Here is an 18934-nt window from a genome sequence, read left to right on the forward strand (position 1 = left end):
CAAACGGTAGAACTACCTGTTTTTTTCCCACAGCCAGATTCTGTGGCTGAAAGAGCACTACATACATTAGATGTCAAAAGAGCATTAATGTACTACATTGACAGAACAAAGAACATCAGAAAGACTAAACAGCTATTTATTGCATTCCAAAAACCTCATGCAGGTAACCCAATATCAAAACAAGGTATAGCCAGATGGATTGTTAAATGCATCCAAATCTGCTACCTTAAAGCAAAAAGACAACTGCCCATTACTCCCAGGGCACATTCAACCAGGAAAAAAGGTGCTTCAATGGCCTTTTTAGGAAACATCCCAATGCATGAAATATGTAAGGCAGCCACATGGTCTACGCCTCACACATCCCCAAACACTACTGTATAGATGTGCTATCCGCACAACAAGCCGCAGTAGGTCAAGCTGTATTAAGAACTCTATTTCAGACAACTTCTACTCCTACAGGCTAATCCACCGCTTATGGGGAAATAACTGCTTACTAGTCTATGCATACCATGTGTATCTACAGCGACAGATGCCATCGAACTGAAAATGTCACTTACCCAGTGTACATCTGTTCGTGGCATCAGTCGCTGAGATTCACATGGGCCCACCCACCTCCCCTGAAGCCTGTAGCAGTTCAGAAGTTACCTTCAATTTTGTACATTTGTATATATATTATTTAAACCTTTAATAGGTACATACTTACACACTTCATTGCGCGGGCACTATTACTATAGTACAACTCCTACCTCACCCTCTGCGGGGAAAACAATCGAAGATGGAGTCGACGCCCATGCGCAATGAGCACAGAAGGAGGAGCCACTCGGTCCAGTGACTCGAAAACACTTCTTCGAAGAAAAACAACTTGTAACACTCCGACCCAACACCAGATGGCGAGCTAATGCATACCATGTGAATCTCAGCGACTGATGCCACGAACAGATGTACACTGGGTAAGTGACATTTTCATTTTGCTGCGAGCAGCATCTTTTCTGCTTTTTGAGGAGTATATTTCCTCTGAACCGGGGACAGCCCAACCCATGGAGCAAAGGCTGGAGCCCAGACCAAAGGGGCCTCACACCTCATTTCTGGGCCGCCAGGGGTTAAAGGGAGCCCCTTTGCATTCCCTAAAGATGAAAAGGGGCTGGAGACCTCACCTCTTTGCCCCCATCGACAGTGAAGTAGGGATAGCCCCGCCCTTATACACCCCCTCTCTCTGTTGTTAGGCCTGCATCCTGCTCCCCATGCCTGTGTGTGGGGGAACAGGCAGCCATCAGAAAGAAATACTCCCTGTCTGCAGGAGCAGAAGCAAGAGATGAGCGCTGCCAGCTCCCATGGCAGCAAGAAGGTTGCTGGTGTGGCAGGTGGGGGTGGATGCCCCACTCTTCTCCAAGCCCCCAACCAAAGGAGACATGCAGGGTGACAAGTTAGAACCTGGCACCCCCACTAAAAAGGAAAAAAGTATATTAAAAAAAAAAGCATTGTGGTGCGAGGCCGCGCAGTAGCAACATAGGAATGTGTCTGGAACTGCTTATTAAACAATAAACATTCACACTTCCAACAAGGGAGTGCCTCATAATGCCCTGCAGAGATGAAATTAGCAAAGTATTGTTGGATGTTTATGGTGGCCCTGGCAAGGCAGGGGTCTCACCAACGAGAAAAAGAGAGCATGGGGGAGCTGCAGGAGTGCAGCAGCTCCTCTCCCCTTAGAAACATAACAAGGTTTTAAAAGATGATCATAAGTTGACAGGGTCGAAGAAAACATGACCCTCTCCCTGCTTGCTTCCTCAGCTAAACCTGAGTACTCTAAAGGCTACAACGTTTGATATATAGCCTGGGAGGGCAGCGGCCTCTGTTATTGAGTTCTAGAGCTACTTGTTGTTGGCCTGAATTTGTCTAAGACAGACACATGTTTTATGTTCATACAGTGCTTTATATACAGGTGTTGTTTACAATGCTTTGTTTAAAGGTGTGCTGAAAGTAATTTTTCATCAAAGGTTGCAATGCTGTATCGATTACAATGATTGTGGATGGATTATGGTGACTGAAGTCTATGATAGAGTGATGCATTACAAAATGTGTTACTGGGTCTTTAAGTGTGGTAACATTGACATCATTTAAAGTGGCACCCTCCTATGTGCTACATTGTACAGGGAGAGGAGTACTGGAATTTGTCAAGGCATGACCCTTTAGGGGTCAAATTCAATGTTTTCCAAGGTATTTCCGCCAGCCTTATGTACATTTGTAAATTGCTGCGCAGTACTAATCCCTTATCTGATGGGCCTTTTCCCTCCTAGTGTTGAGCATTTTTCTTGGGCTATTTTGGATAGTTTGTGCTTAGGGCTCCACAACTTTTTTTTTCACATAAGCTATCTACGTCACAATTGAGTCTTTTGTCCAAAATACTGGGGATCCTAATGGTACACAGGGTTTGTTGATTGCCCTGGAGGGGCTCAGAAAAATAGGCAAAGTATAGCTACATTTTGAGTTTTTGGGGAAAAAAGTAACAAAAAATAGGGAAAAGTCCTCTGGATAGAAGTGCCAAAGTCATCAGCTTTCAGGAACATGCAGAGCTGGAAGAAACATTTTTATCACAGTCTTGGAATTTTTCAAAGAGGTAGCCTATTTTTCCTATTTTTGTGCCCTCAACGTACTTACAGTTTGTACTGCAAACAAGTGTGAAATTCATGGATGATCCAGTAAAGCTATGGATTTCTAAAATGTAGACAACATTCCGAATTCAGCAAGGGGTCTTGTATAGATCCCTCAAGGTTTTCCCAAAGAAATTAAGTCTTGAAATAAAGAACCATGGAAAATGAGTAGGAAATAAACAGCCACTTGTGACAACATTTCACCTGTAACTTTTTGTCACGATGGCCAGTTTACAAAAGCATTATACCATTGTTATCTGGACCACTGCGGTTGCTGGGTTATATTAGGTTGGTAGGTTCTCCAAGAACCCAAGGTAACCACAGGTGGCAACTGAGCTGCACTGTGCAGTGTTTTTTCTTTGTGTACCGAGTATACACAAATTCATATGGTAAAACATGTAGTGTGAAAAATGGGTATCAAGAAAATCTATGCATTTCTGAAATGGGCACAAGATATGGAGTTTAGGAGCAGGGGTTATTTGTGCATCTCTGAATTTTTGGTTACCTGTACTAGCACACGATTTAGAGGGTATTTTTCAAATTTTCTTCTTTCTTACACACTGGCTTACATTAGTAAGGAACAACTGCATTGAAATCCAGTTGGTAATAATAAACGTTCCTCTATTCTATGCTCCCACATCTCTTCTGATAAAATGGTGCTTCTCTTGTGTAGGTTTGCTTAGTAACTGCGACAGGAAATTGCCCAAAATGCAACATGGACACATCACATTTTTCCACTGAAAACCGACCCTTTCTTTTACAGCGAGCCTAGCTGTGGATTTTGGGCCCTTGGTCAGCCGGAGCCTAGGGAAACCTAGCAAACTTGCACATTTTTTAAAACGCACCTCACTTGTGTGGGTAGGCCTAGTGCCCACAACATAAAACGTCCCAAAACGCAACATGGGCACATCACATTTTTTCACTCAAAACAGAACCGTTTTTTTGTAAAGTAGGTAGCTGTGGATTTTGGGCTGTAGCTCACCTGGCAACTAGGGAAACCTAGCAAAGTCACACATTTTTTTTAAAACTAGACGATTTAAGAAGTCCAGTGTTGCATGACTTGCTTGGCTCTTGCTAGGTAATTTTACCCAGAAGCCCTTGCAAACGTCAAACTTTGGTAAAATCACACATTTTCTTCATATTTGTGACAGAAATTTCTTGAATCAGCAGGGAGCCACACAGTTCCTACCACCCTGAGTTCCCTCAAGTCTCCCTTAGAAGGGCTCCCATTGCCCTTGGTTTAATCTCTTCATGTCACATCACAGTGGTCAGCTGGACCGTTTAAGTAAAGGACTCTTCTAACATGTTGTATCCCTGTAGGTGGAACAGGATGTCAGCCTTATGACCCTTGAAGTCAACGTCTTTGTCTTGAGTAAACAAGGCGCAGATCCAGTCCCCTTTAGGACTCCTCTAAAGTAACAGACAGAAGGTCCTGACCCCTTCTGTCCTTCCTCCGGTCCAGTAGTGTTCTGAAGTGGGTGCCTGGAGGAGCCACATTTATGCCTGGCACTAGCTAGCCATAAATGCCTGGCACTAGCTAGTGGTCAGAAATTATTCCTGGTCATGCCCTACCCACTTTGGCCATTTTCAAGATCGTGAAAGTCTTCGTCCACACACATGTTGGGCTCTGAGAGCTGGTTATGTGTGGGGAGTGTACTATGACAGTCCTAATCTCCTCCCACATCTAACACAAAATTCTAGTTTAAGGCACCCACTGTACCCTCAACAAATCCAGAGACAAGAGTCTGGTAGGACAAAAGCAGGATTCTTCAGCAACTAGCCAGCGTATACATAATAATTGTCTCGACATCTGTTCCCTTCCTTTCCAGTGAATCCAGCAGACCTGGTAAGCAGAATTTGACACTCAACCAGGAGTTGAAACTGTAATAATGTAAAAAATGACTTTCAAAGTCCCCGTCCATCTGCTGAGCTCAAAGGAGTTGCTAGTGTCCATTCAGGTTAACTTGTCAATTACAGTGACCTATTGTATAGCTCCTGGGAGGAATTTCACACCTCTTCAAATGCTAATCACTAACTGGGACATGCAGGAGAGCAAATACAAATTAGCCTTCAGGAGTTTCAGGCAAGGAAAGAGTACATTTGTAATAATTAATGTTCCTTAAGTTGTATTCAAAATCAGACTTCATCATTGAAATGGATTTTAAAAAAATATTGAAAACAGTTGTTCATTTATTTTTCTAGCCAGTCCCATTCCAGGGATACTGTTTTTTAAAATGTGTACTCTGGTTTTCTACAAAAGACAGCTAGGCCTGCCACAATTAAAAATAGCTTTTGGGTGGTAGTCACTGTAAGGACGTGTTAACGTTAGATTCCTACATGTCTTACTTTTAAAACCATTCACCCTGTTTTGTGGGGCTACAAGGCCTGCACGGGGTGACTTATTAATATTGAAAAAGGAGATTTTGACCTTTCAAAAGGGTTTATTTTGAAAGGTTGAATTTCAGTTTTTACACTTCTAACATCAGGTTACATTGGTAGGCCTAAAGTCATGTTTGTACTGCCACTATAGTGTATGGAACAATAGATGCTGCAGTCCACTAGTGACATTTAATGTTTAGGCCAGGCTTCTCCAACGGGTAGCTTTTGAGCTACTGGTAGCTCTCCAGCTACCTGTAGGTAGCTTGCCGTTGTGCCGCTGAGCCTATAAATTAAAAGCTTTTGCTTGGTTGAATTAATATATGTATATCAAAATTGTGAGTGTATATTCGAGACAAAAATGTGTTTCTTTTCAGAACTCTTAAGCTGATATTTGGAGAAAAATGTATAACTTTACAAAATATATTAAAATCTGATATTTGAGTGATTAATTATGTGGCATTGGGGAGACGTTTTACAAATGATATGACCTTGGTGCAAGAGAAATTGCAGCTATGCCTGGTATGTATTACTCATGTAGAGGCATACTAGATCGTCAAGGGCTATTTTACATTAATGCTGGCAACCCTGCCGAATGCACTGAGGGGTAAGTTATTTTTTAAATAGTAGCAGTAATGTTATCTAGAATGATTTGGGCACTATTACAACACTAATAACATTAGCAGCTCTCGATACGCAGCTCTTTTTACAGAAAAGGCTGATGACTCCTGGTCTAGGCCCTGGGTTCATTGTGAACCATATATGAGAGACTTGTAGGCAACATAAATATACACATGCGGAGTATGCCAATCCGACCATGGTTCAAGAGGGAGCATGTACACTCTACTTCTGGTTATCAGGGGTAACATTCACAGAGTTTTAAAGCTAACAAAAATATATTGTCCATCAAATGACAATAAAATCCTGGGTGACTGTCTTGCTTTTCACTAATGACCGAGCTGTCAAAAATCTCTGGAATGTACTTCTTAATCCAAAGAAGACATTTATTATTTCACTATGCCAGGTTCCTTAAAGGAGATTAGCATGTTGAAAGCACATGTTTAAAAATAGTCACAACTATGAAATAAAAACAAACCAAAATGATTCTTCACTGCAATGTACACATCAAATATATGTATCTATATTATAATGCAAAGCAAATAATGAATTAAAAATGCATCACCGTAGGGCCTGTCAGGTGCTTCATCTTTCTCATGCCAGCAAGCCGATGACCCTGTTCAACTGAGAGAAAGAGAGGTCTTCGCCCTCACGGGAACTCTATATCAGGCATTCGACGTCTGAATCCTGATTGAGGCCACTCCAACCGTCACATTGGGTCTTTTTATATCTTAAAAAAACCAAAGGAGCTTTCTGGAAAAAACCCTCATTTTGCGATTCAAACATGCTGGCTAGTTCAGGTATGCTTTGAAAATAACACGTTGGGGTTTGGCCACAATCCCAAGATGTCAAGTCAAATAAGGCCGTTCTCTGCCGCCTGAGTACATCCTTATCAACCAAGGCCCTTGGTGAGAAATAGCACGAAAACAAGACATAATGCACAGTGTACAATGTGGAAAATTACGGGCAATTACATGGCAGTGTCTAATGCTACGATAAAGTCGATAGGCAGAGTGAATCTAAGGCTAACCTGAATACAAAATGTAGTCTGTAACTGGTGAACACTAGTCAGCTAGGCCAGGTGCAAAGTGGTGCAACACAAAATCAGTGGTCAAAACAGCTATTTTACTGCAGTGATGAATCAGAAAATGTGTTTCTAGCACATCTGTACAGTATCATATAAAGGGTTTTCTTTCCCTCACATGGCTCGCAAAATTACTGGCTGTAAACCAGTAAGGTTGCAGGCTGTTCGTATTGTGAATCTCAACTCCTTCTTTTAGGCTTTCTGGAATATGAGTTTATGTCCTGTAGCCATCACGCTGAAGATCTAATAAATGCAGGAGATTGTTTTCCTTCCACCATCATGGTTAAGGAGAAATTTCTAAAAGGAAATTAAAACCCTTGGTTTATCCTTAAGGTCTTACAAACCCCCCTTTCTCTATTCAAGCATTTTTTCTATCCAGACTGGGTGTGAATTTTGTGTAAAATGTGATTTGGGAGCAGAATGTGGACAGATTTGCCCTTAATGCTAGCTTGTCCCTTACTCTAAGGGTGGCACTTGTAATTGGTAAGCTATAGAACAGACTTTCTGTAGGCTTTCGGAACCCATGATTTTTCCCAGATGTAATGCCCTGACAGTGAGGGATCAGTTATAGACCACCCTTTCTCTGTTTCACACCTGGTCCTCTCTACTATGCAGCGGAGCTGTGCTGCATAGCGATAGTGAAGTAAGTTGCGTACACCAAATCCCCTGTGTGTTGGGCTGATCATACATTGCTAATACTAGCTTTCCTCACCAGCCACACAAAAGGTAAGCAGGTATCTTGCACCTCTGTTATGCAATTTACATTGATGTGTAGGACCATGAGCTGAAATGGATATACAATTCTATGGAGAATCATTATTTGGATTGCTGCTATATGACCAAGCCAGGACAGTGATATACTCTTTCACTTTCCTAAATCTACATTTGTTGTCCTCCTTTCCTGTGCTAAATTCAATTCCATTTTGTTGACGATTGTGTTCACCAATTGAAAGCACAAATAACTAATGGAAGACTTAGTTCAATGAAGAAGTGTTAATTCCTGCATCTTCTGAACTATATGTCTGGAAGCCAATACTTTAAGGCCCGCTGATTTATTTACATTGATTTTGAAGCCTACACTTCTTGGAACTTGCTAAGTTCCTTCATGAGCAGGGGGCAGAGAATTGATGAGGTTTGTCGCAGACAATGTTTTCTCCGCAAAGATGGCAAGTTTACACTCTTACTGTCATAGTTGGTTTCCCCTAATGTGCATGTTCTTTAAATTTTGTTCACATTTTCTGCTCCAGGTCTTTCTGAGTGAGCACAAACAAGTGTGCCAAAAGGGGACACCTGAGCTGATCCCCTATGGGTGTGGACACATTGCAACAGAGTGGTGTTAAGTTTTACCCTTCGGGCCTGGTAACTTGCCATTACCTATCTACGGAGGTTTTTCCCCAGAGCCATTCCCCAAAGGGTGTCATCCATGAAGGCCGAGTCTACCATGTCCAAATCCTTTTCAACAGAACCTCCGGTCTGCCACTCTTGTTCCCAATATATATACAATGGTGGGATTTCTCAGTATAGTGTACTGTCTACCTACTCACAATGTAGCCATATTGGTCATGATGCACCAGTTCCATCATGACTGTCTGAAGGTGAACCACATGCTCATTTTATCAATGCTGATTAAGGAGTTTGACCTTGAACCACATGCTCTTTTCATCAATGCTGATTAAGGAGTTTAACCTGTACGAGACAGAATTCTCCAGGGGCTTCTCTGATTTGAGGATGATTGCACCCATTGATTCTGCCATTTTTAGAGCCAGTCCCCTTTTTGCTAATCACATCCTTTAAAACCTTCATTAATATCAATAAGAGCAGAGCACTAAAGGTTTTGTAAAAGCAAGAAAAATGTTGTAAGACCTTCTGGGCCTCGTGCCTTGGAGGGATGCTAGGAGAGATTGCTTTCAAGATAATTCATTATTGATCGCTCTAATTTAACTGGGTCAGTGAGCAAAACGTTAGGTAAGTGCCACTCAGCGTATGCTAATTCCTAGTACTTACAGTGTGTACTTAACTCCAGTTGGGGGTCTGCCTATAGTAATCTAGTTCAGTGTTGCTGTAATAAAGTACCTTTATTTTTTTGCAAACCTGGGTGGTTCCTTTCATGTGAGATACGTTACTGTGTGTCTACTATGGTATCACAAGTGTCTTACACTCCTCATAGATAAGTCTTGGCTGCTCATCACAGCTACCAATAGAGAGCCCTGGCTTCCTAGACGCTGTTCACTAACTATAGGGGTTGCCGGGACCTGGTATAAAGTGCGGAACACATAGGTGTCCACCACACACCAGGCCAACGTCCTACAGTCATAGTATGGTACAGTCAGTTTCCCAGCTGACTGGTACTTGAAGGACTTCTGTGTCCTATGATAACCAGTGCCCCAACCCACCACAGGGCAAAACTCACCAACAGGTCCCTTGCTGTGGTGTTGGAACCCTCCAGCATTCTTTCAAATTTTTTATTTTCTCCCTCGTTCCTGCAGATCTGCCTCTATGCTCTACTTGTACTGAGCCCTTCCCTAAGTTGTCTCATTTAGATGTTTCCTATGCTTCACAAGGGGATGAAATGCCAGCTCTCTTTGTAGGTTCTGGGGTTGAACTATGCCTCTCTAGTATCTCCACCCCTTCTTAGCACATAGCAAGTATGGCATGACCAGACCTTACTCCATACTAGGCTTATTGACTATGAATGTTCCTCCTTTTCTCACTGTGGGCTCAGTCATGGGATGTTGCAGTCCTCCTTTAGTGATTATCTCTATTGTTTACCTCATCATGTAAATGTAACCCAAAATGTGCACCCCCACCCCACCCACACCTCCACCTCATGCCTTATACTCTTCAAGAGTGTTATGGTAGAGTGGGCCTGGAAGATCTTCCCGTGTGGCCCATTATGAGATTTGCCCTCCCCTGCATGTGGCCTGCAGTACTTTCGCCTTATCTTCATAGTAGTGCAGGCAAGCCAGAATACGTGGCAGGGCTTTTTCTCTGGGAAGCAGTTCATTTTATTGTGATCTCTGTCTTGATGGGGTCTTTGTTCTTTATCTCCAAAAGGGCTTGTAGCAGGCCCTCCGAATTGGTTGCTTTGTTGTTACCTTCCTCTAGGCCGAAGCTCCTGGGTATCCACCCCTTCAATGATGCCAGGCAAGACCTGAAGTGTTTGTGTCTCTCTCAACCTGGTACCACACTTCAGTGCTCCGTTGGCACCCAATCTTCTCTGTCTTTACCCAGCAACTATCCTCAGCACTGTCCCGCTTCTCACCGGCCAAATACTGGTGTCACAGTTTGTGCACAACCAGACTAAGGTCTTGATCTGCACAGCCCCCCCCTCACCCCCCAGTCATGTGTTGTTCATTCTGCTGCAGCCATGTCTGGCCACGTTCTCCCTCCTCCTTCCTCATAAGGAGGAGACGCATCCAGGCTCCAGGGGTTCTTGCACTGCTATTAGGGAGGCAGTGGAAGTTAGGATTTCTCCTTTTACTGAGCTACTTACACATTAGACCGCACTTCATCTCTCTCTTATATCAAATTCTTAAATTATCTTCCTGTCCCATGGACAGACATTTTTCTAGTATTACTTAATTAGAAGATAAACAGTTGTTGCTGAGGTATGAACTCCTAAATCACTCTTGGTTGAAGACCACAGACACAGATGTCAGCTCTGAGACAAAATAGTCTTTGATCTTTTGTAATTCACATGGTGTAAAACAGATGTGTGGACGTTATGACTATTCAAATAAATTAGATCTCCTATCACCAGTTAAAGCTAGCTCCACTAGGTGAAAATGACCGTGTGCTCCCGGGAATAACATTGACCTAGGTCAATCTGAGCCACACAGTAAAGGATGAGAGTGACTCTTTTGGGGGGGGGGGGGGGTGTAGGGAGATATTAAATTGAGGTAGAAAGAGTATTTTCTAAAGGGCTCCAGTTTCTCCAAGGTAATTTTTAAAATAGTTAATTCTCTCAATAACCTTAAATGTAGTGGAAAGCAACTCCCACACTCATCGTCATTTTGTATTTCTTTGACAGAATATTTCATGATAATCTACAGTATTTGCACCCAATATTTGGTGGAGGCAACTTTCCATTCTTCCCTAAACAAAGAGACAATCAGCAAAATAAATGATTTTCCAAATCAGGCACTAACATCTATTGAACTATTGACTCCAGATCTTACAGCATCCTTTCTACAAACACGTTGAGCTCTTTACTGGAGGTTTGTCTTCCTAGGGTTCTACATCTAGCTCCAGACTATTTAACCCCTTCACTGCCAGGGCTTTTCCCCTCCTGTGCTGAGCCTTTTTTTTGGCTATTTGGGGCAGTTCGCGCTTAGGCCCTCATAACTTTTTGTTCACATAAGCTACCCACCCCAAATTTGTGTCCTTTTTTCCAGCATCCTAGGGATTCTAGAGATACCCAGACTTTGTGGGTTCCCCTGAAGGAGACCAAGAAATTAGCCAAAATACAGTGAAAATTTAGTTTTTTTCAAAGAAATGGGAAAAAATGGCTGCAGAAGAAGGTTTGTGTTTTTTTCCCCTGAAAATGGCATCAACAAAGGGTTTGCGGTGGTAAGATCACCATCTTCCCAGCTTTCAGGAACAGGCAGACTTGAATTAGAAAACCCAATTTTTCAACACAATTTTGCCATTTTACTGGGACATACCTTATTTTTACTATTTTATGTGCTTTCAGCCTCCTTCCAGGTAGTGACCAAAATGGGTGAGAAACCAATGCTGGATCCCAGAAAGCTAAACATTTCCGAAAAGTAGACAACATTTTGAATTCAGCAAGGGGGTCATTTGTGTAGATCCTACAAGTGTCTCATACAGAAAATAACAGCTGAAATAAAAAAATATTGAAATTGAGGTGAAAAAAACAGCAATTTTTCTGCACGTTTTACTCTGTAACTTATTCCTGCAATGTCAGATTTTTTAAAGCAATATACCGTTACGTCAGCTGGACTCTTCTGGTTGCGGGGATATATAGGGCTTGTAGCTTCATCTAGAACCCTAGGTACCCAGAACCAATAAATGAGCTGCACCTTGTAATGGGTTTTCATTCTATTCCATGCATACAGCAGTTCATTTGCTGAAATATAAAAAGTGAAAAATAGGTATCAAGAAAACCTTTGTATTTCCAAAATGGCCACAAGATAAGGTGGTGAGAAGCAGAGGTTATTTGCACATCTCTGAATTTCGAGGGTCCCATACCAGCATGTGAATTACAGGGATAATAATGGTACCTCACTTGCGTGGATAGGCCTAGCGCCCGCGACAGGAACTGCCCCAAAACACAACGTGAACACATCACATTTTCACAAAGAAAACAGAGCTGTTTTGTAAAGAAATGGCTCCCTGTTGCAGTTACCCCCCACTTTTTGCCTGATACTGATGCTGACTTGACTGAGAAGTGTGCTGGGACCCTGCTAACCAGGCCCCAGGCCCAGTGTTCTTTCACATAAAATGTACCATTGTCTCCACAATTGGCACAACCCTGGCATCCAGGTAAGTCCCTTGTAACTGGTACCCCTGGTACCAAGGGCCCTGATGCCAGGGAAGGTCTCTAAGGGCTGCAGCATGTCTTATGCCACCCTAGGGACCCCTCACTCAGCACAGACACACTGCTTGCCAGGTTGTGTGTGCTGGTGGGGAGAAAATGACTAAGTCGACATGGCACTCCCCTCAGGGTGCCATGCCAAGCTCACACTGCCTGTGGCATAGGTAAGTCACCCCTCTAGCAGGCCTTACAGCCCTAAGGCAGGGTGCACTAATCCACAGGTGAGGGCATAGGTGCATGAGCACTATGCCCCTACAGGGTCTAAACAAAACCTTAGACATTGTAAGTGCAGGGTAGCCATAAGAATATATGGTCTGGGAGTCTGTCAAAAACGAACTCCACAGCTCCATAATGGCTACACTGAATACTGGGAAGTTTGGTATTAAACTTCTCAGAATAATAAACCCACACTGATGCCAGTGTTGGATTTATTAAGAAATGCACACAGAGGGCATCTTAGAGATGCCCCTGTATTTTACCAAGTTGTTCAGTGCAGGACTGACTGGTCTGTGCCAGCCTGCTGCTGAGAGACGAGTTTCTGACCCCATGCGGTGAGAGCCTTTGTGCTCTCTGAGGACAGAAACAAAGCCTGCTCTGGGTGGAGGTGCTTCACACCTCCCCCCTGCAGGAACTGTAACACCTAGCAGTGAGCTTCAAAGGCTCAAGCTTCGTGTTACAATGCCCCAGGGCCCTCCAGCTAGTGGAGATGCCCGCCCCCTGGACCCAGCCCCCACTTTTGGCGGCAAGTCCAGGAGAGATAATGAGAAAAACAAGGAGGAGTCACTGACCAGTCAGGACAGCCCCTAAGGCAACCTGAGCTGAAGTGACTCTGACTTTTGGGAATCCTCCATCTTGCAGATGGAGGATCCCCCCAATAGGGATAGGAATGTGACCCCCTCCCCTTGGGAGGAGGCACAAAGAGGGTGTAGCCACCCTCAGGGCTAGTAGCCATTGGCTACTGCCCTCCCTGACCTAAACACACCCCTAAATTCTGTATTTAGGGGCTCCCCAGAACCTAGGAACTCAGATTCCTGCAACCTAAGAAGAAGAGGACTTCTGAGCTGAAAAACCCTGCAGAGAAGACGGAGACACCAACTGCCTTGGCCCCAGCTCCACCGGCCTGTCTCCCCCCTTCGGAAGAAAACTGCTCCAGCGACGCCTTCCCCAGGACCAGCGACCTCTGAATCCTCAGAGGACTGCCCTGCTCTAAAAGGACCAAGAAACTCCCGAGAACAGCGGCCCTGTTCACCCAAGACTGCAACTTTGTTTCCAAAGGAGCAACTTAAAGGCAACAGCGTTTCCCGCCAGAAGCGTGAGACTTGCAACCCTGCACCCGGCGACCCCGACTCGACTGGTGGAGAAACAACACCTCAGGGAGGACCCTCCGGCGACTCCGAGACTGTGAGTAACCAAAGTTGTCCCCCCTGAGCCCCCACAGCGACGCCTGCAGAGGGAATCCCGAGACTCCCCCTGACCGCGACTGCCTGACTCTAAGATCCCGACGCCTGGAAAAGACCCTGCACCCGCAGCCCCCAGGACCTGAAGGATCGGAACTCCCTTGCCCAGGTGGTGGCTGCCCGAGGAGCCCCCCCCTTGCCTGCCTGCATCGCTGAAGAGACCCCTTGGTCTCCCATTGATTCCTATTACAAACCCGACGTGTGTTTACACACTGCACCCGGTCGCCCCCGTGCTGCTGAGGGTGTACTTCCTGTGCTAACTTGTGTCCCTCCCGGTGCCCTACAAAACCCCCCTGGTCTGCCCTCCGAAGACGCTGGTACTTACCTGCTGGCCGACTGGAACCGGGGCACCCCCTTCTCCATTGAAGCCTATGTGTTTTGGGCACCACTTTGAACTCTGCACCTGACCTGCCCTGAGCTGCTGGTGTGGTAACTTTGGGGTTGCTCTGAACCCCCAACGGTGGGCTACCTTGGACCCAAACTTAAACCCCGTAGGTGGTTTACTTACCTGCAAGAACTAACAATTACTTACCTCCCCTAGGAACTGTGAAAATTGCTTTTAAAATAGCTACGGGTATATGTGTTTTATTTGAAAAGTATATATGCTATTGTGAATATTCAAAGTTCCTAAAGTACTTACCTGCAATACCTTTCATACAAAGTATTACATGTAGAATTTGAACCTGTGGTTCTTAAAATAAACTAAGAAAATATATTTTTCTATACAAAAACCTATTGGCCTGGAATTGTCTCTGAGTGTGTGTTCCTCATTTATTGCCTGTGTGTATGTACAACAAATGCTTAACACTACTCCTTTGATAAGCCTACTGCTCGACCACACTACCACAAAATAGAGCATTAGTATTATCTATTTTTGCCACTATCTTACCTCTAAGGGGAACCCTTGGACTCTGTGCATACTATTCCTTACTTTGAAATAGTGCATACAGAGCCAACTTCCTACATGTTTTTTGCAAAGTACCTAGCTGTGGATTTTGGCCTCTAGCTCAGCCGGCACCTTGGGAAACCTAGCAAACCAGTGCATTTTTGAAAACTAGACACTAAGGGGAATCCAAGATGGGGTGACTTGTGGGGCTCTGACCAGGTTCTGTTACCCAGAATCCTTTGCAAACCTCAAAATGTGGCCATAAAAACACTTTTTCCTCTCATTTCGGTGACAGAATGTTCTGGAATGTGCGAGGAGCCACAAATTTCCTTCCACCCAGCGTTCCCCCAAGTCTGCCGATAAAAATGATGCCTCACTTGTGTGGGTGGGCCAGGTGCCTGCATAGAAAAAGGCCAAAAGCCTGTAGAGATTGAGGGGATGGCACAGCGAGTTGATAAGCACATATTTTTCTTTTAAACATCTTTTAGGCTGACTCTGCTTTGGGGACCCATGCAAGTGAGGTATCATTTTACATGGGGGACTGAGGGGAATGCTGGGTAGTAGGAAATCTGTGCCGCAGCAGTGATCCTACAAAGAAAAGGGAGGAAAATATGATTTTTTATGCAAACTTTATGTTTGCCAAGGAGTCCGGGTAAGAAAATATTGGGGGATCCAGGCAAGCCACACCTCCTTGGACTCCTTGGGGTGTCCATTTTTAAAACATGTCTGGGTTTGGTAGGTTTCCCTAGATGAAGGCCGCACCCGGGACCAAAAACATAGGTGCCCCCCTCACCCTCCAAACACAGGTAGTTTTGCAATAGATCATTTTGGTGTGTCCACATACTTATGTGATGTTCCAAACACTAAAATTTTGAAAAGAAACGCACAAAAAAAGACCCCTCACCCACCAACCAAGTTGGTGTCATGCTTCATCATCGGGGACCCACCCGAGATACCTAGCGTGTCACAGGTGTGCTGCGACGCCTGATTACAGCGGAGCAGGCTTTGTCATTTTTACCACACATACTGGTTGGATTTGGCACAAGGGGGAGTGATGGTTCAGTGGATCAAATTTTATTAACAAGAGATTTCACAAAAATTAAATGCACTGTTAATAACTGGAAGGCCAAAAAACTGAACCAGTGACTCACAGCTCGTGAGCTGTAAAGCCACGGCAAGGCACCAACTGCTTTACAGTCCATTCACACACCTTTCATACATGACATGCACAAGACCATTCACGTCGCCAGCCACGGGCCCAGCACATTACAACACTCTCATTGACAGACAGCGCCACTCAGGGGCCCATCACTTACATACACCTACATGCCTGATACAGCAATCACACCAGCTGATGGGAGTGTGCGGACTGGCGTTTGGCTGGCAGTGTGTTGCAGTAGCCAACAGCAAGTCAATATGTACACAGTCAGCCAAGCGCCACTCCACACACAATGGCATCACTTTTTTTTTTTTTTTAAGCAAAGAAACCACTATCTAATTAGAAATAATTCCAAAACTACAAACACAAAATCTCTAACTAAGTACATGACAGAAATGCCAACCATGAAACTGAACACATAAAAATACAAAACAGACAGTTTATACTCATGGTTGTTCCCAGTAATTCTTCTGGGTGTGGTAATTCTTGAAACAACCACCCACACACAGCCCAGGCTTTGAAGGACAATCTGGGCAGTACATTCGAGTCTCTCTCCGGATACCTCTTCGAGCACACACTCTTCATTTCTTAGCTGGAAAGTCTTTTTTGGGTGTGGGAGGAATGTGCTCAGCAAACTGGTGATCTTTCAATCCAGCCACATCCTCCACCAGTGCTTCTCTAGGAACTCCGGCCTGTTCCACCACAATAAGGCTCTCTATCACTGACTCCTGAAATTTCACAAATGTCATCTTTGACTCTGGAGACCTATCCTTAAACACAATAAAAGCATTAAAAGTTGCTAAGTGGAAGAGGTGAATTGCTAACTTCTTATACCAGACGTAAGACTTACGAATAGCAGTATAAGGTTCCAACCTTTGATCAACTCTACCTACACCTCCCATGTGCTTATTATAATCTAAAATGCCCAGAGGTTTGCGCACTTCAGCAACCTGGCCCCAAACAGTCGGGGGGAAGTACTCTCATCATGGATGGTACTTAGCACGTAGACATCCCTCCTGTCTGAAAATTTCAAAGCTAGCAGCTCATCATTCCGCAAGGCACTTCACTGTCCCCTCTCAAGTTTTTTACAGGCAAGCTCCCTTGGATAGCCTTTCCGGTTACAACGAATTGTGCCACAAGCAACAGTGTCCACTCTAAACAATTCCTTGAACAACTGCACTCCAGTGTAGAATTTATCTACATACAAATGGTGACCTTTGTTGAACAGTCGTTTACCAAGTTCCCACACAATTTGCTTAGAAACTCCAAAAGTGGGAGGACAACCAGGGGGGGCAATACTGGAATCCCTACTAGTGTAGACCCAGAAACTATACACATATCCTGTACTACTTTCAGACAGCATATACAATTTAATTCCATATTGTGCCCTCTTGCTAGGAATGTACTGCCTAAAAACCAAACGACCCCTGAAGAGGACCAAAGACTCGTCCACAGCTATTTCTTTGCCTGGAACATAGACCTCTGAAAACCGATCTACAAAATGATCAAGGACAGGCCTAATCTTAAAAGAAACGGTCAGAATCAGGGTGATCTTGTGGCAAGGCTAATGCATTGTCAACAAAATGCAGCATCCTAAGAAGAAGCAAATACCAATTACGACTCATGGTTGCAGGAAATATAGCTGTTGCCATCAAGGGACTAGTAGACCAATAAGAAGCCAGTGACGGCTTCCTTATCAACCCCATTGAAAGAGTCAAACCCAAAAACCTTTTCATCTCCTCCAAATTTATGGGAATCCACTGGGTAGCTTTAGAGTGTGGCCCAATCTAGCAGCTTTGTCCCTCAAATACCGCTCCGCATACAAATTAGTCTGCTCAACAATCTCTTCCAAAAACACATCATCCACAACTCAAAGAAATTGACAGGCAAAAAGTTCTCTGTATTGACTCTACACCCCGGGAGACCAGTAAAGGCAGGTAACTGGCTGCTCCATGTTTGGGGCAACCCAGAGTTCAGGTCTTCTAATGGAAAACCTTTCAGCCCCACGTTGCTGCACTAATGGCACATCAGTGTTCTCCTCTAAAACAGGCCCTTCATCTGCACTGAGTGTGGCTTCCTCATTAGAAGATTCCTCTCCGACAGATACTTCACTGCCAGAATCTCTCACTTCCTCCTCTGCCTCAGATGCAGAGTCCGTCTCATAATCATGATCAGACAATGACTCAAAAAGCATACCAACCACGTGCTGAGCGGTCATCCTGCGGCTAGCCATGATCTTTCCTACGAAAATTAGCTGGACAAGTGCACCACCAAAAACCAGCACTGTGTAAGATAAGTAATAAAGTGTAGCTTTATCAGTAAGAGTTATAAACTCAAAAACTATACCGCTCACTTGCCTGAAAAAGATTGACTCACCAGCAACTGCTCTGCACAGACACAGCAATCACCAATGATATCCCAATGAAAAGAAAGAAAGAAAAGCAATAGAAATAAGATAACACAAATATCATTGTGCACAAATCTAAGGACAATTTCACACACAAACCTGCATTTAGTACACCAACTACAAACATGTCATTCATGCATAGCAACTATACTCCTTTGGAGTAAATTGTTTTTACTTACCTAAAACATGCAACTATGCAAACCGCAGGTCAACTTCGCCAAAACCGCAAGGAGCCACAGCAAAAAAAGCAAAAGCTTTGAACTAGAACAAAAAAGAGATTATTTTTTTTAATCACAAATCAAATACTTCATCAATTGACAAACACCCAACCATCAAGCATTTAGAAATTGGTGCCTAAGTAGATTCTGCCATAAGGGCAGATGAGCCTAATAAAAAATAGGCCTATCTGCCCCAAGGAGGGCAGAAAATACATTTAGTACTGTGTCCCTATGGGGAGCGACCCTTGCCCAAGGGGCCACCCTCCCCCCCCCCAAAAAAAAAAAAACACACACACTATCCCTGGTGCCTAAGTGGCTTCTGCCCTCCTTGGGGACAGATCAGCCTAAAAATAATAGGCCGGTCTGCTCCCAAGGGGGCAGAAATGGCCTTGGTACACGTGCCACCAAAGGGGGGGCAACCCTTGCCCAAGGGGCTGCTCCCCCCCCCCCCCAATCCAATGACACACACATGCACTATCCCTGGTGTCTAAGTGGCTTTTGCCCCCCTTAGGGGCAGATGGGCC

General features: G+C 44.2%; 1 protein-coding gene across 3 annotated transcripts in view; it reads left to right on the forward strand.

Moving 5' to 3' along the window:
- The window catches only part of AREL1 (apoptosis resistant E3 ubiquitin protein ligase 1), a 708282-nt gene that overhangs the window by 99582 nt on the left and 589766 nt on the right, over positions 1-18934 (forward strand). The gene's annotated exons all lie outside the window — the stretch shown is intronic.

This window comes from Pleurodeles waltl, chromosome 9 (genome assembly GCF_031143425.1).
Source record: "Pleurodeles waltl isolate 20211129_DDA chromosome 9, aPleWal1.hap1.20221129, whole genome shotgun sequence".
Lineage (NCBI taxonomy): Eukaryota > Metazoa > Chordata > Amphibia > Caudata > Salamandridae > Pleurodeles > Pleurodeles waltl.